This window comes from Anguilla anguilla, chromosome 18 (assembly GCF_013347855.1).
Source record: "Anguilla anguilla isolate fAngAng1 chromosome 18, fAngAng1.pri, whole genome shotgun sequence".
NCBI lineage: Eukaryota > Metazoa > Chordata > Actinopteri > Anguilliformes > Anguillidae > Anguilla > Anguilla anguilla.
In genome coordinates this window covers 29,923,936-29,948,418 of record NC_049218.1, presented here as the reverse complement: position 1 = coordinate 29,948,418, position 24,483 = coordinate 29,923,936, and the positions used below count along the sequence as shown (strand labels likewise).

Below are 24,483 nucleotides of genomic sequence, written 5' to 3'. Positions count from 1 at the left end.
ACCGCCTATTGTGTCCCGCGCCAGCCGAGCCGCAGTAAAACTCCAGCCCTTGACTCTCGCCTGAACGACCTCGGAGCTTCATTTGCAAATGAAAGGTTCCTTGGGCCCGCCCTGCCGCCCACAGCTCCTGAGTTTCAGGAAATCACAGGGACTGCAGGACGTTTACCTACAGCTATAAAGGCACGCTGACATCACTGCCTGGCGTTGTTCCAGGGCGGTATCATGTACCCGTGATTGCACGGCAGTGCTGTAACCAGTGCTGCGTTGGTGAAGTCATTTCATGTGAGACATTTCACCTACTCACAGTGACACACGCGAGTTTATACCTGGCTCCGAATTCCTTTTAACCAGAAGGATTTATTTAGCCTGTAGCTCTTATTTTACCCACATTTCAATCCAAGCATTAGACCACTTCAAAACCATATCACATACCACACATCAGACACACATGCTCCCACTTGCTCAACTGCACAGCTACTGTGTAAATACAGCACGTGCTATGATGTCATATTGGGTGGGTATTATCATCATCGTTCTGAATTGTAGGCAACCATGTAAAAGTCCCATAGGGTCAAAGACAGTTAGCTGCCTGTTTCTGGGAGAAAGTGGAGCGCACGCAGACTTATCGATAGTAACGGTCTCTATTATAAGCGCACAGGGAAAATGCATTTTCAAAGACCTGCGTTTCGGAGAACTGTGTGTTTCGAGGTGAATGAGGCGCACGCGGAAGCCATAAATGTATTCTGGGAAAGGAGAGCATACCCGTTTAGCATTCCCGGGCCTCCGCTGTCATGGTCACTGCGTTAAAGCCCACAACCGCTACAATGTTACGAGCCTGAAGTCCAATTTGAGACACGTATGTACGCTAGCATATAAAAATAAAACGAGCGTGCCAAAGTTCAGACAGAGCAGCGATCTCAAACTCAAATCCTGGAGGCTCGCGGTTGCTGTTGTTTTTGATGCGTTCCTATGCTTAAATGCTTAATTTCAGTCATTGATTGAGTTCAGCCAGAGGTCTGGTTACAAACAGCCAAAGGAAGGGGACGGGGGAAACACTGTTCACTTAAGACAGCTTTGCAGCACTTGGGACATTTCTTCAAGGGTTGTACGTAGCGTGAACAGACCCACGCGGATGTGGGAAAAAGAGAACTCCGCGTGGGAAACGTTTCCTGATTTCAGCGGAAAACTCCGAACGTCTCTCGCTATTAGCAGGCTTGACTAAATCACGTCCACACATTCATAAATGTATGATTTAGAATACATTCGGACAGTGCCTGTAAAAATGCAATGCATCTCACCCATCGTGTTCACTCGGTAACATTCCTGCTGAGAGTCCCGTACTCTCCATCGCCGATGGTTTTGGGAAGTTTAACATATTCGTAACATTCTCAGTTGTGTTCATGGATTGTGGTCATAAAAGATTAGTCTACATTGGTGCTTTCATACCCCATGACTTTACGCTGTGCATATACAACACAACAGATCAACAGGTGACGTAACAATTAGCTAGGAGTCTAGGACGTCTGCAATGTCGCCCATATTTTCTCAAGACGGGCGGCTTTCCGTAATGATAACACTATCAGTACCCACAGCCGTCGGAAAACCCCGGAGCGTACTTATTTTCTTCTCAGTTGGAGGAGCGCCTGAAAATACCCGAATTGCTAAATTACCCCTTCATGCACAGAACGGTGCATTTTAATGGAGCTGGCGCGTTTATTATATTTAGATTCCTAAACTTAACCGTCCACGCATACATTTTTATTCGTCATACAGTATACACACTCCCCCCCCCCCCCCCACATTTCTATATTGTACTTCTGTGCCAAGAAAACACTGCTGTTTTGCCTGCATTTCCAATCCAATGCGCATGAGTTCTCCAGTACCGCTATCAGACTCTGCCGTCATGCTGGCCCAGAAACACCTCCCTTCCCTTCTCACCAGCCAGTGATCAGCTTCTCATAGTCCTATGGAAACGCTGATGTGACATGAAGCGGAGTTAGCCAGCTGACAAGCTGGGTTTGCATTCGACCGTATTTAGATCACATCATATTAATGACAAAGATGTGGCGCGAAGCAGTTAGCCCGCTAATACATTTCAGGCACCTTCAAGGCACGACGTGTTCTGACGCAACCAACGTTATGAATCAGACCGCATCTCCGCAACAGAGGGTAAGCGTTCGTTTGTCCTCGTGCAGAAATACGCCTGGTTCCTCTCTCTCCCTCGGGTCTGTAATAGGTTAAGACTTGAGCCTGCAGTGCCCACCCAGAGAATGACAAGAACAGATCCCTGGAGCAAATAAAAATGACTTAATGCCAGGGAACTGCATGGAGTCTGCGCGTAAGACTGATGTCACTGCAAACCGGCTGGCCCTTCAGCGCTACCCGTCTCTCCCGGAGTCAGCCATCCTAGGTTCCCTTGGAAACTTGACTCGTGCACGCGGACAGAGCCCAGAGTCTACGCGGGCTGTTCGTGCGAACGATCGCAGGAGGAAATCAGGCAGATGTTCCAAGTTATGAAGGGGTGCCGTGTTCAAAAAGGACATCCATCGATACATGCAAGAACGCACGCACACATGTTTTTGGTCATGGGACTAAAGGAATTCTCTAGGATATCTCTAGAATATCCGCAGAAAGTATTTGCTTGCTTTTCTCGTGGTTCAGCTCATTCAAATTGAAAAACACAATGTATCGATATCAGAGGCACAGACTCAAGTCCGTACTAATGTGAATGAAAAACAGACTGATGTCATCACTGGCACACTCTTAGCTGGTCTCCTAAACAGGCTGCAGATGCCTGTACAAAGCAGACTCTGAGTGGACAGCAGTCTTTGGAAACAGGTCCTACTGATTTCCTAACCGTACTGCGTGGGACTGGATGGCACCGTCAACTTCCCACCTAAAATCCTCCACACCCCAGTCTGCACAAACATAAAACATGTCAGAAATATTGGGCCAAGTTGAAAATTGCAAAAAAACAAGCATGCAGTTTGCAGCATACAGACCAATGTGCATTTATTGCATGGTGTACAGTGGTCTTACCCTTATTAGAATTAATGTTCCCACTGAGACAGAACAGGTTGACCCATATTAACCTGACATACCGCAGTGTGAAAAGATGATTATGGTCTGAGCTATGAAACTTACGGATCAGTACTGGATAGCCTAGCCTTGCCACGGCTACGCTGCAGTTCTTCTCCCCGCATCCCTAGAGTGCTAGCCTGTGTCACGGAATAAAAACTATGATCTATTATGGTAATATAACACGCTTATTACTGAAACACCCAATTACTACGCGCGCACACACACACACGCACGCACACACACACACACACACATTGTGTCATTATTCACACACACGCACACACCTTTCACTTATTAGCTCGACAGCTTAATACATCGACATAGCAATTATGTGTTCTGTAGAAATGATCACACTGAAAATTTTATATCTTTGATTAATTAGGTGAGGAGATCTAAAGAGCCGTTTTCAGCGCCGTTACATAATGATGCTGAGGTCCTAAATAATAAATAACATCTTTCTCCGGCATAATTCCCCTTTCAGGCACCGCACACAGCAATAACAGATGACTTGGCTCGCTGTCCCATTGTGATAATGCGCTGTGGTACTGCTGTATATAGACTGCAATATACAGACTGCTCTCTCTGCAAACTACACAACCAACAGCAATCTCTGAGAGACTAGGGTGAAATCACAACTTTTCCCCATCAATTCCAATTCAATATTTGGAAACGTATTCTAAATTGGGATGGGAACACTAAGATACAAAAATTACAGGATGGAGAAACAAAAATTCACAAGAAAAGTTGTTCAGTTCTGCTTTAGAACACAATTACTGATTGTGCTTAATTGAATAAACATGCAGGCTGATTGATAAGCTTTGAGTCAGCTGTATTTGAGAGCATAATTTTGGAAAGTAATGCATATAACAGGCTTGTGCAGCTTATAGTTCTACTGTTATACAACCTGTTAAAAAGCCAAGGGCCTACAATGGCAATAAGTGGGTGTGGCAATAAAACGAAGGTTTTAGGGCGATAAACACTTCCCAGTGTAAAAAATGATTGTGCACAACTTAAATTAAAGATTATAATAAAAAGTTTTTTTATTTTTTTATTTTTTTTCAATCAATGGAATGAGTGACTTGTTCCTCTTTAATGCATAATTAATCAATGACTCTGGTTAATGATTAATCAATCACTGATGATAAAAAAGAGCATATGTATTGTGGCTATAATAAGGAGACTGTAAAGGCATGATTCCTTATGTTACTTCCAGGTTCATACCAGGAATGATAATATATTATAGAAAATATTATCCCTGGTTCATGCCCTGTTTAATTGACCAGAGACATCATTTGCAAATCTACTGAGGGTCTACCGTATCTTCCTAAAATGTGGGTATACTGGATTTTTTCTTTTTTTCAACAAACACACATGTTGTTTTTCCAGTAGACAGAGCAGTCCATCAGAGCAAAAGTAATTCTCACCAATTCACCCGCAAACTCACAGATTTTAATTCAGAACGTGACACATAACGTGAAGCAACACTTCCTTCGCAACAAGAAGGAGCCCACATAAACAAGGGATGCGTTGAGAAACGTCGCATCTTTTCATCGGTTAAGCCATTTACCTGTCAAAATTAAGCCGTTTACCCGTCACACAGAATTCCTTGTTCAAACACATTTGTTTCTTCTTTTCTACCTGTATGTTTGCCAGTCGTTTTTTTTTTTTTTCCCCCCTTTCACAGCTCAGTGGTAGAACGGCGTTTTTAAACTGCGCGTGTGTAAACATTTGCACAAGTCAGACGGCTGCCAAATGGCATACAATGGGCCTCGATACGGCCCAGAAACGTGAGGTACCAGGTACCCCTTAGAGGACACTGGAAGCCCGACAACGGATGCGTCTGATTCACAACGAACACATTTTCAAATCTAATTATACACCGCCGTCTAAAACTAATTGCGCAGAGGTAGAAACTGTACGTGTGCACAAATTTGCGTGATCTATTGAGTAAAATAGCCTGGAACTAAGCCTGAAGCATTACTCCTACGATTAACGGCTGTCACAACTCCTGTGATTAACGGCTGTCAAAAAAGAACACGAAAAAAGGATTCTGGTCGTTTTTCAAATTAAACTGGTTCAAGACTAGAGGGTTATACGTTGAGAACAAATTCACGGACCGTTCCTCTTCCAAGTTCCTTCCCCCGCGAGTGTCCCGGGGCCAGATGTAACACCGGCTACAAACTGCCTCGTTACGAGCTCAGAGGCAAACACCGGCTCATTTGATCCGGACAGGCGGGCTGGGCCGGCTGGGAGAGGGGGACAGGAGAGCAGAGGCAGGAGGCTTTCACACGATGGCCACGGCCCCAGCACCGGCCGCTCACACAGGAAGTGCTCGCCAGCGCTGCTCTCTGCCAGATGATAAATGGAGAAAGTGCACTTCCTGACAGGAAGTCCTGTCCCTCCGCTGGGCCCTGGCGCCGAGCCAAGACTCTCACTCTCCCCTCTTCAGGGAGGGAGAGGGAGGGAGACAGGGAGAGGGAGAGATGGAGAGAGGAAGAGGGAGAAAGGGAGAGAGAGGGACAGAGGGAAAGGGAGAGAGGGAGAGAGAGGGAGATGGAGAGAGGAAGAGGGAGAGAGACAGAGGCAAAGGGAGGGAGGGAGGGGGAGAGAGAGAGAGAGAGAGAGACCTACCCATTGCAGGGTGATCAAGGGTGTAGCAGCGTGTGATCCAAACAGGGAGTGGGGATGGTGGTAATCCTGATATGTAATATGATTGATGTATGTATGTATGTATGCATGCACACACACACGCACATGCACACACTGTCCTAATAACCCAAGACCTCCAGATAAACGTCATATTCATACCAGCTGGCACCCAATTCAATCAGCAGTTCAATCAGAAATCACTGTTTGTGACAGTAAGGGCCACTATGCATGACAGATTTATGAACTATAATTTCATTACATGACAGGAGAAAAAGAAAACATACAAAATACCTCTTGTTCTTTCCACAACAGTAAAACAAATTTGTCCACAATCCATGGTAACACATGGCATGTCATACAAAAATCAGAAAATGAACACTAAAAAGAAAAAAAAAAGTCTCACTATATTGAAAGGGAAAACTGCAAGACCGATTTTTCTAAGCAGGTAAGTTATGAACAGAACGTGATCGTCCCTTCCTCACTGTGAAATGAGCCACTCCCAACCGCTGGCCGTCCCTACCTCAGAGTCGCAATGAAAAAATCAAACACTCACCTCTCCTGGCAGGGAGAGCAGATAGAGATCTGCACCACAGCTCAGCCCACGTAAATCCAGGCCTTTAGAAGCGGTAGTGATTCACAGAGCTCACAGACATGCGAAGGAGAGATGAAACGCTGCGCTTGTTGAAGCGATGCCGTCACGCCCACCTTGCGGTGGGCGGAGTTTCCTGAGCCTCCGTCGCTGGGATCGGACTCCCGCGAAAAACACCTGACTGCCGTTTGGTCCCGCGGCTCCAGGTCATCTCCCGCGCAGCCTCCCCGTTCTCCTCCCCCCTCTCCCCAACCCGTCCCGCCCTACTCGCCGCCACCCGCCAGCCTCGCACGGGTTATCTCCGCCGTTGGTACACGGGGTCAAAGTTCACTCGGCCCCCGGGCGCCCCCGACGTCTTGGCCCCGCCCGTCCGCTTCCTCGTGGGCCAATGGGGAAGGGGGGAGCTCGGCCGCCTTTGGAAAGGTAGCCGTTTCCATGCGTGGGAGAGTGTTAAAGGAGGATTACAGACCTAAACCTGGGACTTGCAGAAGAGCTGCCCTCAACTGCTACTGACAACAATGCTGTCTGACACAATGGCAAAACTGCCCTTTCTGTTCATCACAAAAATAAGAATAAAAAAAGAGAAACATCTTAAACTGAAACTGAGGATGATGCCCGCAGCTTTTAAAGAGGATTTACGCTCTCCGCTTGGCTCACCTTCCATCACGTCCGAAGGTCAGCCAATGGCTTTCCAAGTTGGCGCACAACCGACGGCGGGAGAAATTCAGGCTTGACTGATAGACACATTCTGATTTCCCCTCTCCTGTCTTCCTGAGCACTTTGTGGAGAGCCATCTAACTCAAACGAATAAACGACAGGCGTACAGAAGCTTTTCTAGCTGACTGGAAACTGACCAGTCGCTACTAGTGTGTGCTCAGGCAGGGTTGCCATGCCGACTGAAACTCACCCTCCCCCCAAAGGCAGCTCTCTTCTTTGGCAGTCTACAGTCCTGCAGCATTTAGCCGCTTCTCCATTAGAAATGCTTGTACACCTGCAATGCTAGATGTATGTAAACCTGCAATGCTAGGTCTATGTACACCTGCAATGCTAGATCTACGTACACCTGCAATTCTAGGTCTATTTACACCTGCAATGCTAGTTCTATTTACACCTTACATTACAGGCATTTAGCCGACGCTCTTATCCAGAGCGACTTACACAACTTTTACATAGCATTTTATACATTGTACATTGTATCCATTTATACAGGTGGATATATACTGAAGCAATTTCGGTTAAGTACCTTGCTCAAGGGTACAACGGCAGTGTCCTACCCGGGAATCGAACCTGCGACCTTTCGGTTACAAGCCCAGTTCCTTACCCACTGTGCTACACTCTGCTCCGCTCCGCTCCTGCAATGCTATATCTATGTACACCTGCAATGCTAGATCTATGTAATGCTAAGGACAGGATAGCCTCCTTCAGTCATGTGACAAAAGAGCCTTGGACATCCATTTACATTCCATAGCTCTGTTTATAATCTTAACATCCAGCCTAAGTGGATTCTGTGGGAGGCCACTACAGACTACTGGAATACCACCACGCCTGAATACTGGGATTATTTAAGGATGCAGAGCTGAGTGACTCAGTGTTAAATGGACAGAGACCAGCTCATGCTGGTTCTCGGTGTGCGAGACTGAAGTAACTCCTCCCCCTTCGCACTTTCTGCTTTTGAGATCATTCTCACCAGAGAGTGGGCCGCGGGTGGGATGAGTCTGATATTTCCACACTGCGAGAACCGGCACAGAATTTACCGTCCATGAAAGAGACACGCACCGTGGGAGGCTATTAAACAAACCAGACTTCCTGTCGGGCAAAAATCAGAAACCAGTCGGTTCCTGCTCCAATACACGGCTTTCCTAAGGATCACAGCACCATCCAGCCAGGGACACTTCAGATGATCCAAAGCAGTGTCGATCATAGCATTTACACAAATTCAGCAGACGTTTATTAATAAAATTAACACACTGCACTAAATCTACTCAAAACTGCTCATTCTAATGCTCTGACAAAATGTGCCAGGATGTCATTTTCGCAATATTTCTCAACAGGTCTTCTTTTGAATTTTTTGGAATAAGAAGCACCGCTCTTATTGAGAAAGGTGCAGTGATAGAGTAATGCCCATGTGGTGGTATTCTTTCCAAAGCGGGTTTCTCCCTCTCGCTGTGTCTGGGCCTCTTGGCTGGTGGCCTCTGCTAATCTCTACCCCCCATCGCATCTTATTATCTGGCCCTCTGTTCAGAGTGACCCCAATTTTCTGCTGCAGCTATGACGGGGGTGCATTTAGCATGCTGGGGGGGGGGTCTAAGTTTCAACCAACTTCATCGGGGCACTCTAACTAGAAATTTCAAGGAATTTCCTGACCACCAGAACAGCTTGCTTTCGAAGCTCATAGCAAACAGAACATGCTGCATTAAGTCCTATCCATGCCCGTATGATTCACTAAACAATTACTGACCTCCAGCTATGGAGACATAGAGCTGAAGAGCCATAATGAGAAGCACAGAGGCTGGCTGTTCCTCTGCAGTTACTGTACCAGGAACAGTGAAGAGCTGTAATGATAAGCACAGTTACTGTACCAGGTACAGAGAAGAGCCTTAATGAGAAGCACAGTTACTGTACCAGGTACAGAGAAGAGCCTTAATGAGAAGCACAGTTACTGTACCAGGTACAGTGAAGAGCCTTAATGAGAAGCACAGTTACTGTACCAGGTACAGAGAAGAGCCTTAATGAGAAGCACAGTCACTGTACCAGGTACAGAGAAGAGCCTTAATGAGAAGCATAGTTACTGTACCAGGTACAGAGAAGAGCCTTAATGAGAAGCACAGTTACTGTACCAGGTACAGTGAAGAGCCTTAATGAGAAGCACAGTTACTGTACCAGGTACAGTGAAGAGCCTTAATAAAAAGCACAGTCACTGTACCAGGAACAGAGAAGGCTCTGGAAGCCACAGCAGCCACCTCTCCTTTAACAGCGTATGAAGGCCAATGACAGACAGACCACTCAGCAAGGGCGGAGGTGTGGCTCATCAAATCATCTATGACTGAGCTAGATTACAACTGCACAGCCCTACAGACAGACAGTGAGACAGCCAGACAGACAAACAGACAGACAGACACAGACAAGCAGTCATATAAGGGCTCCAGCCCATAAACGATGCCCCGAGGCATGGTCATTAAATTTGCGAGTTCATGATTAACAAAACATGGCGCCAGGCAGCACGGGTTGCGCAAAGCGCCTTTTATTCCTTCCTTCATTTCCCCTCGCGCGACGCTTTTAAACTGCGCGTGGAAAGCTGCTTATCTGCAGAGCCGCTAGAGACGACGCAACGCGACCGCGCAAACCAAACGGAGCAACGGATCTCTTCAGCAGGAATTTCAACACAAGCCTTTTTCCTTTTCGCTCAAAACAGAGCAAAGGCGTTCTCAATATTCTACAGTGATTTAAATGCTTTAAAAACATTTTTCATTCCTTTATTGTGCTGGATGTGCTGCATCTCCATATGCTGTCTGGCTAACCTTGGTTCAAAATTCTTTATTTCGAGGCCGACATTGTCTTGCGTTTAAACGCAGGTGGATGCCGCAGAATGACTCCCGGGCCTTAATGCGGAATGATGCATTTGGAGAAAGAACAGGCAGCGATTCGGCCAGGTGCCCCGAGTGGAAGCGATTATCAGTGCGGTCCCTGCCACTCCCGACTCGGCAAAACCGCGAACGCTAGTCGGGGATCATCGGGTGCATTTTTCAGACATGAAAGAACGTGTACCTAAAACGGAGAGACGCGTCAAACAGACCGTGAAATAAAACTCCCGCTGGGGGTCCTGCTCAACCGTTATGAAGACGGTGTTCGTCTGCAGGCTTCTAAAAGCACACGCTGTACAGTACCGTGCGGCATTCCAACTCGTACATCTTAGCTTGAAGACTACAAAGTTTAAAGATTCTGAACGAAACCGGAGACTGAAGCCAAGTTCTGTTTTAAGTGGGATCCTGTCCAAGTATTTGACAGCTTTGCAACACTTAGGCAACTCAGAGGCTGTGTCGTCCCCTCGCTCAGACGAAACAAACTGCGCTTATCAAAAGCCACAGTTATGCCCGGGGCCGGTAACACGTAGCCTACTCCTGTTTTCAAAAACAACAGAAAACTGGAGGAATCCCGAGGGCGCGATAATATTGTTGGTGCCGTTTTGATACAGCCGAACACGCCGGATGACCGGTCGGGTCTGAAAACTCATTCTGCTTATGCCGCGATTTGTTATGCTTTCCCTTAGCTGGGAACATCTGTAGAGGAAATGACAACGCTGGAAAAACAACAGCCAGTGTGGCTCTGAAACCAATATCCCCCCCCCGCCCCCGGAGTCGATCAGCGGGCGTGGTCCCGCAGGTGGTTGGGAGCGGTTGTCCGGAAAACGCAATGCGACGCTAACATTAGCACCCGGCGGAGTTCGAGCCGCTGGCCCCCCCCCCCCGATTTAGCATTTAGCATTTAGCCCTCTCCGCGCTCCGTGCACCGGTGCCTAACGCATTCCGTCCTGTGCGTCGCTCTGGGTCGGAGCGTCTGCCGGATCAATGCCGCGTAACGCGGTGCAGAAAGAGCTCACCGGCGGAGAGGCAGCGGAAATGGCTGGCGGTCTCTCGTCCATACAGAGTAGGGCTGGGTTAACCGCACTTTTCACTTCTTTTGTTCTCGCTCAGTTTCACGCTCGCCCTTAAAATCGTTTAGTTTGTTTACTCTTTATCGGAAAAGTGTCGTTTATTAAGCATCATGTGACATGGTTTTAAATGTGACAGGCTAGTCCAGGCTGTGGTCAATCAGGCTCCGCGTGAGTGCTGCTCTTCTGCCAGGTAAACAGAAATTCGCAGTTCAGCACAGTTCTTTCCATTGCTCACCTGGTTTCCCCAAAATGGACCCGTACAGATATTCTCCTGCAACTGCACGCCTGGGGTTCCACGGTGTTCTGTGTACTCAGCTTATATCTCTCCATATCCACAATTCCTTATGTGCAGTTATAACACATTTTAGTCAGTTAAAAGTCTCATGTATATGCGTGTTCATAAAATAAATTTGTGGTATTTTCGTTCAGGTGTTCCTTAGGTCTGATAAAAGTGTACCTGGGAAGCATCAAAACAAAATTTAAACATGTGGTACTGACCACCTACAGTACAACATTACACTATATATTAACACCATCAGGTACTATAATGTAGGGATGGACAGGATGGATAAATTCTTCAAAATAAGCTACTCCAGGACCATGAAGATGGACCATTTACCCTTGATTCACACACAGTGTATCCCAATGACTTCAATCCTCCTCAACGGACACATTGTAACAAAATGTTTCTACATACAAAAACACTAAGGATCACACTCTTACTCTCTAAGAAAAGGAAAACAAAAAAGTCTCCAGAATACAAAGGTTTGATATCACCAAGAAGGCACAAAAGTCATATTTATAATCCATAAATCTCCTGTCAATCCAACCAATCAGCAATTATACAGTACTCTTACTGTATACAAAAGTACACCACCACAAAGCTAACCTATCGTTACACAGCTATATTAACAACAGGAAAGCCAAGGGAAGTTATACAAATTCAATACATTAATTAATTATTATTATTATTATTATCATTAATCACATTCAGTGTACTGAGTGAATGAAAGACCCAAACGGGCACAAACAAACTCTGTTTGCTCCAAATCCTGTTGTTTCACAGTGATGTCATCACCCAGAGTGCACTTGGGTCGTGGGTAAAGAGTCACGGAGGAGGAAATGGAATATCTATTGTTATCCAGGAAGTGACAAGGCCTGGACAACTCGAGCGCTATCCTACTTCCTGTGTCCTTTTCCTTGTGTTCCACTCAAGCTGCAGCTTCGCAGACCTGTCGCTGGATAGCACACATCTCAAATGTCACACATCTCTGACAGGAAGCGCAAATGACACGACCATCACGAGCTCCGAGCAAACAGGACTGACATCAAAGCAAACGGAGCAGACCCTAAACACTGCTTCCCTATACGTCCTGTGCCAAGAACATGTACTTTCTGAAAAAATATATTTGAGGAAAAAAAAATGTCCTTCATTCAACACTGTCTGTATGTTTTCCCCACAATATGGTACAATAAGGGCTGGGCTTTTGGGTTTTTGAGTGCAAGCGAGCTTACAACTTACAGTGAAATAATGGTAGGGCTGAATAGTGAGTTCATACTGAAAATGAAAAAATGAAACCATCTTTCAGATTGTATAGCCAATTTAATAAGCAATTTAAATTAGGCTAATATAATGTCTTCTGGATGTATTAGTACCTAATCAGTAGCCTATGCCACATCAGTGCCCCTTCAACAGGAAGATGTAGTCTATAGGATGCTTTGTACAGGTACTGACAAAGCCCCACCCAGCATAGCTTCAGCAGTTAGCCATGAGAAAGGTACAGGGTGGTATGGTTGCTTAGCTTCAGCAGTTAGCCATGAAAAGGGTACAGGGTAGTGTGGCTGCTTAGCTTCAGCAGTTAGCTATGAGAAGGGTACAGGGTGGTATGGCTGCTTAGCTTAAGCAGTTAGCCATGAGAAGGGTACAGGGTGGTATGGCTGCTTAGCTTCAGCAGTTAGCCATGAGAAGTGTACAGGGTGGTATGGCTGCTTAGCTTCAGCAGTTAGCCATGAGAAGGGTACAGGGTGGTATGGCTGCTTAGCTTCAGCAGTTATCCATGAAAAGGGTACAGGGTGGTATGGCTGCTTAGCTTCAGCAGCCTGATATGAGAAGGGTACAGGGTGGTATGGCTGCTTAGCTTCAGCAGTTATCCATGAAAAGGGTACAGGGTGGTATGGCTGCTTAGCTTCAGCAGTTAGCCATGAGAAAGGTACAGGGTGGTGCGGCTGCTTAGCTTCAGCAGTTAGCCATGAGAAGGGTACAGGGTGGTGTGGCTGCTTAGCTTCAGCAGTTAGCCATGAGAAGGGTACAGGGTGGTATGGCTGCTTAGCTTCAGCAGTTAGCCATGAGAAGGGTACAGGGTGGTATGGCTGCTTAGCTTCAGCAGTTATCCATGAGAAGGGTACAGGGTGGTATGGCTGCTTAGCTTCAGCAGCCTGATATGAGAAGGGTACAGGGTGGTATGGCTGCTTAGCTTCAGCAGTTATCCATGAAAAGGGTACAGGGTGGTATGGCTGCTTAGCTTCAGCAGTTAGCCATGAGAAAGGTACAGGGTGGTGCGGCTGCTTAGCTTCAGCAGTTAGCCATGAGAAGGGTACAGGGTAGTGTGGCTGCTTAGCTTCAGCAGTTAGCCATGAGAAGGGTGCAGGGTGGTATGGCTGCTTAGCTTCAGCAGTTAGCTATGAGAAGGGTACAGGGTGGTATAGCTTCTTAGCTTCAGCAGTTACCGGGTGGTATGGCAGCTTAGCTTCAGCAGTTAGCCATGAGAAGGGTACAGGGTGGTATGGCTGCTTAGCTTCAGCAGTTAGCCATGAGAAGGGTACAGGGTGGTATGTGTGCTGGAATGGACAGAAAGGTACGGTCTCTGGCTTGATTGGCAGAATGGATGGGCGTCGTCTTTGGAAAGGTTGCAGACTGAGGCGTGTAGTCACTGACATGGATCAAGACTGAGGGGTGTGGTCTCTGGCTAATGATTAATAGGCTGGAGGTGATTAATAAGATTTTTAAACTTCTCTGCCGGTGTTTTGGCCCTGGAGGGTGGAGAACAAGTCAGACCAAGTTGACCTCTATCCCATCCATCCGAGTAAGTGTGTTATAGAAAGACCCAGTCATCATCACCTCATCTGCTGTTGATGTTACACAATCAGAACTTTTCCACCAACACAACTTAATTACTCAGTCCCAATAACATAAAGACTGCAAAATCCCACTCACCTACTAAATCACTTAAGCTTTTTTGTCATTAATGTATAAATGCAGATCCACACACACGCACACACACACACACACACACACACACACGCACACAACACATGCCTACTAACACAAACACGCACACACACGCAGCTGATTAAGCATTACAGATGAAAGGCAAACTACTTAGAAAATGTCTTGGTTTAGCTTTGAGTCTAGTCTTAGGTTATGTGTCAAATGTGGATCTTTTCAAAGCTTTACATAAAAGGCCTGCATCACTCTACAGAAATGGACTGTTTTCGTTTCATTCCAGTCTTAAGTTGTTTTTAAAGCCTTGCCACAACCCATTTGGCTTCCTTTAAAAGAGCATTATCCAGTCATTTCACTAAGCTGATATATCATGTAAAATGGAGTGTTTTCCAACTTATCCTACACAGAGGGTTACGTCCGTCCGAAGTCTCTTATTAATCCACTGCGTAGCGGCCAGGCGATTGATTCTCGCAGGGTAAAAATGAAACGGTTCGGATCACGGACACATTTCAACGCCCGAGGTCAAAAACGCAAACTGCGAATGCTGTTGTTCTTCCAGAGAGGGAAATTAAGTGAATACAGCTGCTGGTGACTTCAGCAGCTGGAAATGATGCCGTTTGGTGACATCATCGTGGCCAGAACCTGGCCAAACAATTAAAGAGGGTTAAAAAAATAAAAAACCATGAGAGCATTGTTGTGTAAATGAGCCTGAACTCCGGGCCCAGCACCCCCTCTTTGTCTCGTGTGGATTTCAATGCCCGCTGGACACAGCCAGATTAGGAGCTGGGATGGATCGCTAGCAAACCAGCTACACCGGGCAAAATAAAAATGAATAAAACAATGCTGATTGTGCACAATGTATTTCATCACAATCATGACACCGAGTCAAGAACACCAACAACTTGATGAAAAAAACATGTACAGCATGATATAATTTAGTTTAGCCCACAAGTTAAGATAGCAATATCTGAGAAATAAAGATATCAAAATGAGAGGCAGTGTCACATACTTGGATCAACAGCTGTATATCATCACATATTCTGTACATGTGCCTGGGAATTAGAGTTTTAACATGAGTGCCCAGAGTCGTTATAATGCACTACGAGAGACCAGAGTCGCTATGAAGCACTATGAGAGACCAGAGTCACTATGAAGCACTATGAGAGACCAGAGTCACTATGAAGCACTATGAGAGACCAGAGTCGCTATCAGAAACCAGAGTCACTATGAAGCACTATGAGAGACAAGAGTCACTATGAAGCACTATGAGAGACCAGAGTCGCTATCAGAAACCAGAGTCGCTATCAGAAACCAGAGTCACTATGAAGCACTATGAGAGACCAGAGTCACTATGAGGGACCAGAGTCACTTTGGGAGACCAGAGTCACTATGAGAGACCAGAGTCACTATGATGCACTATGAGAGACCAGACTCACTATGAAGCACTATGAGAGATCAAACTCACTATGAAGCACTATGAGAGACCACAGTCACTATGAAGCACTATGAGAGACCAGAGTCACTATGAAGCACTATGAGAGACCAGTGTCACTATGAAGCACTATGAGAGACCAGTGTCACTATGAAGCACTAGGAGAGACCAGAGTCACTATGATGCACTATGAGAGACCAGAGTCACTATGATGCACTATGAGAGATCAGAGTCACTATGAAGCACTATGAGAGATCAGAGTCACTATGAAGCACTATGAGAGATCAGAGTCACTATGAAGCACTATGAGAGATCAGAGTCACTATGAGAGACCAGAGTCACTATGAAGCACTATGAGAGACCAGAGTCACTATGAAGCACTATGAGAGACCAGAGTCACTATGAGAGCCCAGAGTCACTATGAGAGACCAGAGTCACTATGAAGCACTATGAGAGACCAGAGTCACTATGAAGCACTATGAGAGGCCAGAGTCACTATGAAGCACTATGAGAGGCCAGAGTCACTATGAAGCACTATGAGAGGCCAGAGTCACTATGATGCACTATGAGAGCCCAGAGTCACTATGAGAGACCAGAGTCACTATGAAGCACTATGAGAGACCAGAGTCACTATGAAGCACTATGAGAGACCAGAGTCGCTATCAGAAACCAGAGTCACTATGAAGCACTATGAGATGCCAGAGTCACTATGAGAGACCAGAGTCACTATGAAGCACTATGAGAGACCAGAGTCGCTATCAGAAACCAGAGTCACTATGAAGCACTATGAGAGACCAGAGTCACTATGAAGCACTATGAGAGACCAGAGTCGCTATCAGAAACCAGAGTCACTATGAAGCACTATGAGAGACCAGAGTCACTTTGGGAGACCAGAGTCACTATGAGAGACCAGAGTCACTATGATGCACTATGAGAGACCAGACTCACTATGAAGCACTATGAGAGACCAGAGTCGCTATCAGAAACCAGAGTCACCATGAAGCACTATGAGAGACCAGAGTCACTATGAGAGACCAGAGTCACTATGATGCACTATGAGAAACCAGACTCACTATGAAGCACTATGAGAGACCAGAGTCGCTATCAGAAACCAGAGTCACCATGAAGCACTATGAGAGACCAGAGTCGCTATCAGAAACCAGAGTCACTATGAAGCACTATGAGAGGCCAGAGTCACTATGATGCACTATGAGAGCCCAGAGTCACTATGAGAGACCAGAGTCACTATGAAGCACTATGAGAGACCAGAGTCACTATGAAGCACTATGAGAGACCAGAGTCGCTATCAGAAACCAGAGTCACTATGAAGCACTATGAGATGCCAGAGTCACTATGAGAGACCAGAGTCACTATGAAGCACTATGAGAGACCAGAGTCGCTATCAGAAACCAGAGTCACTATGAAGCACTATGAGAGACCAGAGTCACTATGAAGCACTATGAGAGACCAGAGTCGCTATGAAGCACTATGAGAGACCAGAGTCACTTTGGGAGACCAGAGTCACTATGAGAGACCAGAGTCACTATGATGCACTATGAGAGACCAGACTCACTATGAAGCACTATGAGAGACCAGAGTCGCTATCAGAAACCAGAGTCACCATGAAGCACTATGAGAGACCAGAGTCACTATGAGAGACCAGAGTCACTATGATGCACTATGAGAAACCAGACTCACTATGAAGCACTATGAGAGACCAGAGTCGCTATCAGAAACCAGAGTCACCATGAAGCACTATGAGAGACCAGAGTCGCTATCAGAAACCAGAGTCACTATGAAGCACTATGAGAGACCAGAGTCACTATGATGCACTATGAGAGACCAGACTCACTATGAAGCACTATGAGAGATCAAAGTCACTATGAAGCACTATGAGAGACCACAGTCACTATGAAGCACTATGAGAGACCAGAGTCACTATGAAGCACTATGCGAGACCAGTGTCACTATGAAGCACTAGGAAAGACCAGAGTCACTATGATGCACTATGAGAAACCAGAGTCACTATGAAGCACTATGAGAGACCAGAGTCGCTATCAGAAACCAGAGTCACTATGAAGCACTATGAGAGACCAGACTCACTATGAAGCACTATGAGAAATCAAAGTCACTATGAAGCACTATGAGAGACCACAGTCACTATGAAGCACTATGAGAGACCAGAGTCACTATGAAGCACTATGAGAGACCAGTGTCACTATGAAGCACTATGCGAGACCAGTGTCACTATGAAGCACTAGGAGAGACCAGAGTCACTATGATGCACTATGAGAGACCAGAGTCACTATGATGCACTATGAGAGACCAGAGTCACTGTGAAGCACTATGAGAGATCAGAGTCACTATGAAGCACTATGAGAGATCAGAGTCACTATGAAGCACTATGAGAGACCAGAGTCACTATAAAGCACTATGAGAGACCAGAGTCACTATGAAGCACTATGAGAGACCAGAGTCACTATGAGAGCCCAGAGTCACTATGAGAGACCAGAGTCACTGAGAGACCAGAGTCACTATGAAGCACTATGAGATGCCAGAGTCACTATGTAGCACTATGAGAGGCCAGAGTCACTATGAAGCACTATGAGAGCCCAGAGTCACTATGAGAGACCAGAGTCACTATGAAGCACTATGAGAGCCCAGAGTCACTATGAGAGACCAGAGTCACTATGAAGCACTATGAGATGCCAGAGTCACTATGAAGCACTATGAGAGGCCAGAGTCACTATGATGCACTATGAGAGCCCAGAGTCACTATGAGAGACCAGAGTCACTATGAAGCACTATGAGATGCCAGAGTCACTATGAAGCACTATGAGAGGCCAGAGTCACTATGAAGCACTATGAGAGGCCAGAATCACTATGCACAGATGTAGTATTAAGACATTATTATCTTATTTAAAGGAATACCGGCCACCATTTCCTGTGGTAAAATTTCTTCAATGCTGAAAAAAAAAACCACATTCCACAGCCAGAAAATATTTCATTTTGAGAGTGCAACAGACATCTTGAAACATTTAATAACACACTGGAGCCGATTTCCTTTCCCTGATGTCAGGACTGAACTCGGCACAGCTCGATCACACAGAGGTACGGAGGCTAAAATTTCAAAACAATTCATAAACGTCACCCTCTTCCATTACCGTTCCGTCCGGGTGATTAACAACATTGGTCATTACGTAACCAGGATACACCTCGAGGGAGTGTTAAATCTAACTGACAATTAATCTCCTTCATACACGGGGAAAGATATGCACTTCCATAAATCACATCTAAACATATTTATTGCATTTTATACTCAAAGCTAAAGAGGACTGTAGCAGCAATCTGACTGAATGTCCTCTCTACTTCTTTCGAGTTTTTCAGCACAAGCGATGAAGTGCACTGCACTTTAACAGACTGAAAATAGAATGAAATGAAATATTCATATTTTGAGTTTTTGGACAGAGCTCTGCCAATTACAAAACAAAACATACTAGAATTAGACTGCAAATTAATGTACCCTCCCCCATCTCCCCCAATAGCCCAAAATTTTCGAAAAGTGACCTAATTTTTCTTAACATACTGGTATTATTCTTTCTCTAGTCTTTCTGTCATTTTGTGGATTTCACGAAGCATTGAAACCTTTAACCAAACTGACAAGCCCCCACCCCCCCCTCCGAACTTCCCCAACAGGGCAAGCCTCATAAAACTGTGAGGATCACACAGGAGGCGGTTTGATGGTTCTCAGGGTAGAGCCCGTACACGTTTGAGTGATGCCCTGGGTTTGGGCTCAGAGAGCGGGGCGAAGCAGCCGTCCCCCCGGTCTGTGTGCGCTCTGGAAACAGGATGTCTGAGTGATTTACGCTTCGCCTGGAGATGCGGAGAGAAAGCACACAGCTCAAGCTTTTATAGGACGCGCAACACGCCAAACTGGAGCTTCGGTTTCAGCTACGCGCTGCATGCCAGAGTAACCTTACGTCAGGAACGCACAAGTCATCAACAATTCACTCTGAAAAGCTGAAAAACCACCTGAAGACAAACTAATGTAATCTAATATAGCCAATTGATTCCTCCCCTCTGTATGAATAATACTGTTTTTCATCCATTTTATAATAAAAAATATATACATTTCAGATGACTGCTGGGGCTAGAATTAGGTTTTAGGGTTCAAATTAGGGTTAGGGCAAGGAAAATGGTATTGGGGTTGAGGAGAGATTTGATTCGTGTTTAGAAGGTTGGGAAAGGGTTAGGACAAGGGTTAGTCTGTTTTTGGATGTTTGGATTGTTTTTACTAGTGGGATGTAGAGTAAAGCTATAGCCTTATACATATGGATCTATATTTTTCTTTTGTTAAGTAATTTTTACAAAATAAATGACTGCAAACAAATTGTAACCCATCAAACTAAAAAAATAGGTAAAGATTACACTGGTCATGGGGTGGAAAAATGTTAAAAAGTGCTGAAAGTTGGATAGAAAATGTTTCTATTTTGGTATTTTTATAGGATATTTTGATGTTACTGAAAAAATGAAAATTAGTAGTGTTATCCTTTAACTGATATCAATGCAATTCCACAATTCACTATGATGTCCAACCACTAGTAATCATTTCACTTATGACACAAAAGGTAAATTTCATTTTAAATGTGAGCGCAATAAGTAAATGAAATATGGACTGAATGTGCAGTACCCAGTGAGGAAAAGTGTTGTCTGAAGATTTATCTTCATTTTAGTCAGCACAATGGCTGAAGTCACCTGACCTGCCAGAGTGGTGACATCACACTGTCAGACGCACTTTAAAAGCACCTTCCAGCGGTGTTATTACGCAAATTATCGAGCGCAAAAAGAGACAAAGGCACATCGCAGCGAGCCGAGAGCTACCGCTAAGCCTTAAAGTGCAAGAACAAACGGGTGTGTCCATACCGCATAGCTACAGCGCATTAAACCGCAAAAGGAAAATAAGAAGCCGTTACACCAAGGGCCCAAAAGCTCTATTTAAACAATCCACTTCCTGCTCAAGCAGAAATGGCGTTTAAAAACGTGCACACAGAGTCACTGCAGGGCTGTGTAATTTATCACGCCTCCCCCACCTGCTGCAGTTTCATCCGCAGGTATCTGGCCCTGCAGCATGGCAAGGTATATGCAAAGGGAGGGGCTTCTGCACATTACTACCTGGGACAAGGAGTCTCTAAGTAAATAAATAAAAATTAAAATCACAGATCTTAAACCAAAAAAACAAAACAAAACAAAAAAAAAATGTCACAATGTCCGTCTCCAGTGTCATCTTCAACACTTGGAAAACAACAGGAAATGCAAGCACCCTGTTTGGAAAGACCTCTGACAATGCAGTTTCACAACAGCCAACACAATAAACTGAAAAATGTGCAGCTTCTCTATAAACTTGGCTCTGTGCAGAGGCACAGAGGGGTGTGACCTGCATGGCTCTGAGGTAAGAGTGGATCTGAAAAAGACTCCCTCTCTCTCCCCCCCCTTCTCCCTCTATCCCCTACTCCCCCTCTATCTCCTTCCCTCCCTCTTACATGCGCTCCCTATTTCACTCCTCTCTCTCGCCCTCTCTCTCTCTCCCAACTTCCCTCTTGCTTGCTCTCCCTCTCTTACTCCTCCTCTCTGTTGCTCTCTCTCTCACTCTCCCTCTCTCTGTCTTGGTCAGAGTGATGTTGGCGGTAAGGTGGAGCTGCTATAGGTTAGCGGCACTGACTGACTTCTTTACGTCTGAAAAATTTTGATCCATGTACAATCCATCATGACCAATCAAGGCACCACACAAAATGAAGCAAAAGACAAACTTTTCTGCCGGGACAAAACAGCTGAAGCACCAAAAGCGGGACCATGGATCAATATCTTTTGCTCACTTTTTTTTTTAATTATAGGACCCCGGAATGATTCTGGCCAGAATATTATTTCACTGCTTTCAGTATGAAAATTGTCTCAGTTCAGAAGCAGACAACAAAAAATGTTTGAAATGCAATGAGCATGCCAGGGAGTGACATGGGCCAGATTCTACAGAGGCTGAGCAACAAATCAACTCAAATAAAAAAACCTGCAAACAGAAACTCAAAGCAAGCAAAGCAGTGTAACTGAACAGTATCCAAAATAACTAAAAGCGTTGAGATACATTCTCACCGCTGAACATATGACAGAACTGACCTGGAAAAGATATTCCTCTCAGCAACCAGGAACCAAGATATTCTTCTCACCTGCCCTGTGTGAAGAAAAATAAAAATAAAAATAAAAATCACCAGTCCAGGTAGCTCCCTGGCTTACATAGCGCTAAGCAACCGCTACGGGCAGCCCGAGGGCAGGGGGAACGGCAGCGAGCCGCGGGTGTGTCTCTGTCGGATGGAGCGGGATCCCGGGACGGGACCGGGGGAGTGGGGAGAGAGCGGGTGCTGAGGCCAGGGTCTTTTCAGAAGGGGGCGGAGCACGGACGTGCCTATTAGCATTCAGCGGGCGCACGCAGGGACAGCCGTAAGAGCCACAACTTTTCCCCTCTCTTTTTCTGGCTCAGTGCCTTTTGTTCTTCTTCTTCTCTTCTTTTTTTTTTGCCTCTGAACTTTTTATGGCTCGTTCTGTGAGGCGCGGGGAGGACTGGAAAGGGGGGGCGGGAGGGGGGCAGGGTCGCAGTGTATAATGTGTATAACGGGGCTATAGGGGCGGAGGTCTCGCCTCAAACCTGACTGTGGTGCATTCGGCGAGTCACGCATTTTGTTAGCCGCTTTTAGCTTGGCGAACGCGGACAGCAGGAGGGGGCGGGGCACGGAGAGGCCTGGCAGCCTTCCACCTGACGGACAGCGCCCCTCCCCCGCCCGGGCCTCCAACCCCAGCGCTTTCACTCACAAAAACTCCAGTACTGCCCCCCTCTCCCGACCCCCCCTCCCCCCCCAACCCTCCCTTCTGGGGGGCTTTAACCAAACTCAGTATGGGGGCTTAAAAAAAAAATCCCGACCGGGCCGGACTACGAGCAGCACAGGCAGGATTAAGCAGCGCTCGGCGCTCGCACAAACCCGCGCATTAGCATGCGTTTGAGCTGAGGCGGGCCAAGCCTCCCCTCCCTCCCTCCTTCCCTCCCCCAGCGACGCAGCACTGAGTCAGCTCCAGCGCTGCAGCGACACGCTAGCACGCTAGCACCGCGCGCACCGCGATATTCACCCACGGACCGCGCTTCTCCACCCTCCTATCTGCTAAACTCAGCAGAACACAGGATTTGGAAATGGGGGAAATATAAATATCTGGCAGGGGGCGTCGTCAGGCTCGCCAGCTAATAGCAGTTCTTGCTGAGCCAAGAAAAAACAAAAAATAACTTTCACACACATCCTCGTCTGCCTCTTCCCTGTTAACAGCGACAGCTCATAGCAACTTTGTCGATGGTAGTCTGTACATTTATAGTAAATGCATCTACTACTTTCCAACTTACTTAACGCAAGTAACTGCGTAACTGACATTCAAAAAAAAAGGTTCTCCTACAGTCCAACACAAGTTCAATAACAATGGCATTTAAAAAAACCGCATTTTAAGAAATTGTAATTTTTGTTTGTAAAGTGCTGCTGGCGTGTGAAGATCAGGTCAACTAATTGACGTAAATTGCTCATGAAAGGCAGCTGGAATGGAAATCAATTATTCGGTCGTTTCAGTGACTTATTACCATGGGCCGAGCAGTGCACGGGCATACCCATTAAGCAGTGCTCACTGCCGTTTTAATCCCCTTTTTAAATGCTTAACCCTCTTTCACCCTCCAATAAATGACAGGATGTTTATTAGAATAAACAGGCTGCTCTACATTCAGCATAATTATGATATTCCAGCATCCTACTCACCAGAAGAGATTAGACCTACCAGAGCACTGTAACTTGGCAGGATTTCTACAGTTCTTTACCGGTAGCGAAGATAATAGTGGCCTGTAAATAATGGTAGAATTTCATTAAGGAGGGGTAAAAAAAAAAAACCTGGTGACTCAATGGCTGCTCTGTGTATACTGACAGTCTCAAAAGAAATGGAAGGCTATATTTCTCATAAAATTGGCAAAATGTATTCTTCAGAGCAGTATACTGGTTAGGAAGTGGGTTTGTAACTTGTAGAGGTTGTGGGTTTGGTTCTTTGCTGGGGTGAAGCTACTCAAGCAAATTTCAGCAAGCTACTTAAGCTAAACTGCTTCAGCTCATTTCTAGCTGTATGAATGGACTTTGTGTGAAAATGTCATCTGAGTAAGGTGCTCTGGACAGGAGTATCTGCTCAATCTGAGAGGAGCGATTCATCTTCCAGCTCCCACCACAACCTCAAGCTCCTCTTTTCAGTCCAGTCTTTCCGTCCCTGATTTTGGCTCTTCACGACCTCTCTCCCCGTTCCCTCTCGTTCCCGACGATCCAAACTCCGGCTTCATCAGCTTCATTATGCGCATCAATCTCTCCCATTGTCTGCCTGCTCCTGTTTAAATGTCAAGTACCCAGAATCCCCGTCGGCACGGTACCGCTTGCAGTTAAGACGCCTCGCGTTGGTATCTGCGGCCTGTCGTCCCCGGCAGATTCACAGCCTCTCCTCCAGGCTCCTTCTCGTTGGGTCGAGATGCTATTTCCAGATGAATAATTTTCAGGCCGTGGCATTTTGAGAGCTCCAGCCTTCTCGCTCGAGCTCGTCTCGCCCCCTTGGAGACGATGACTGGTAAGGACAATGATGTTTTGAATCCTTTAAATCAAACTGACAGCTTCTACATTATATTCCGCTGACCTGCGCTTGTACTGTCTTGTCTGTAGGCCGTGAACCCCTCTGTGAATATGATGAGTTCCTTGCTGGCTGCCAGAAGAGTCCGTGTCTACAGCACTCTTCCATGACCTCCTCTTACC

General features: G+C 46.0%; 1 protein-coding gene across 7 annotated transcripts in view; it reads right to left on the bottom strand.

Moving 5' to 3' along the window:
• LOC118217865 (gamma-adducin-like) overlaps positions 1-24,483 on the bottom strand; it is a 65,074-nt gene that overhangs the window by 30,807 nt on the left and 9,784 nt on the right. For 3 of the 7 annotated variants that reach the window (XM_035399971.1, XM_035399978.1, XM_035399973.1), the window contains exon 2: positions 21,794-21,848. The exons of 1 other annotated variant lie outside the window; for it this stretch is intronic. The gene's annotated coding sequence lies outside the window, so the exon portion shown is untranslated. Of the gene's footprint in view, positions 1-5; positions 28-6,283; positions 6,400-6,976; positions 7,115-21,793; positions 21,849-24,483 lie in introns of those variants that run through there. 3 more of the 7 variants (XM_035399976.1, XM_035399975.1, XM_035399977.1) reach the window with 3 other exon arrangements.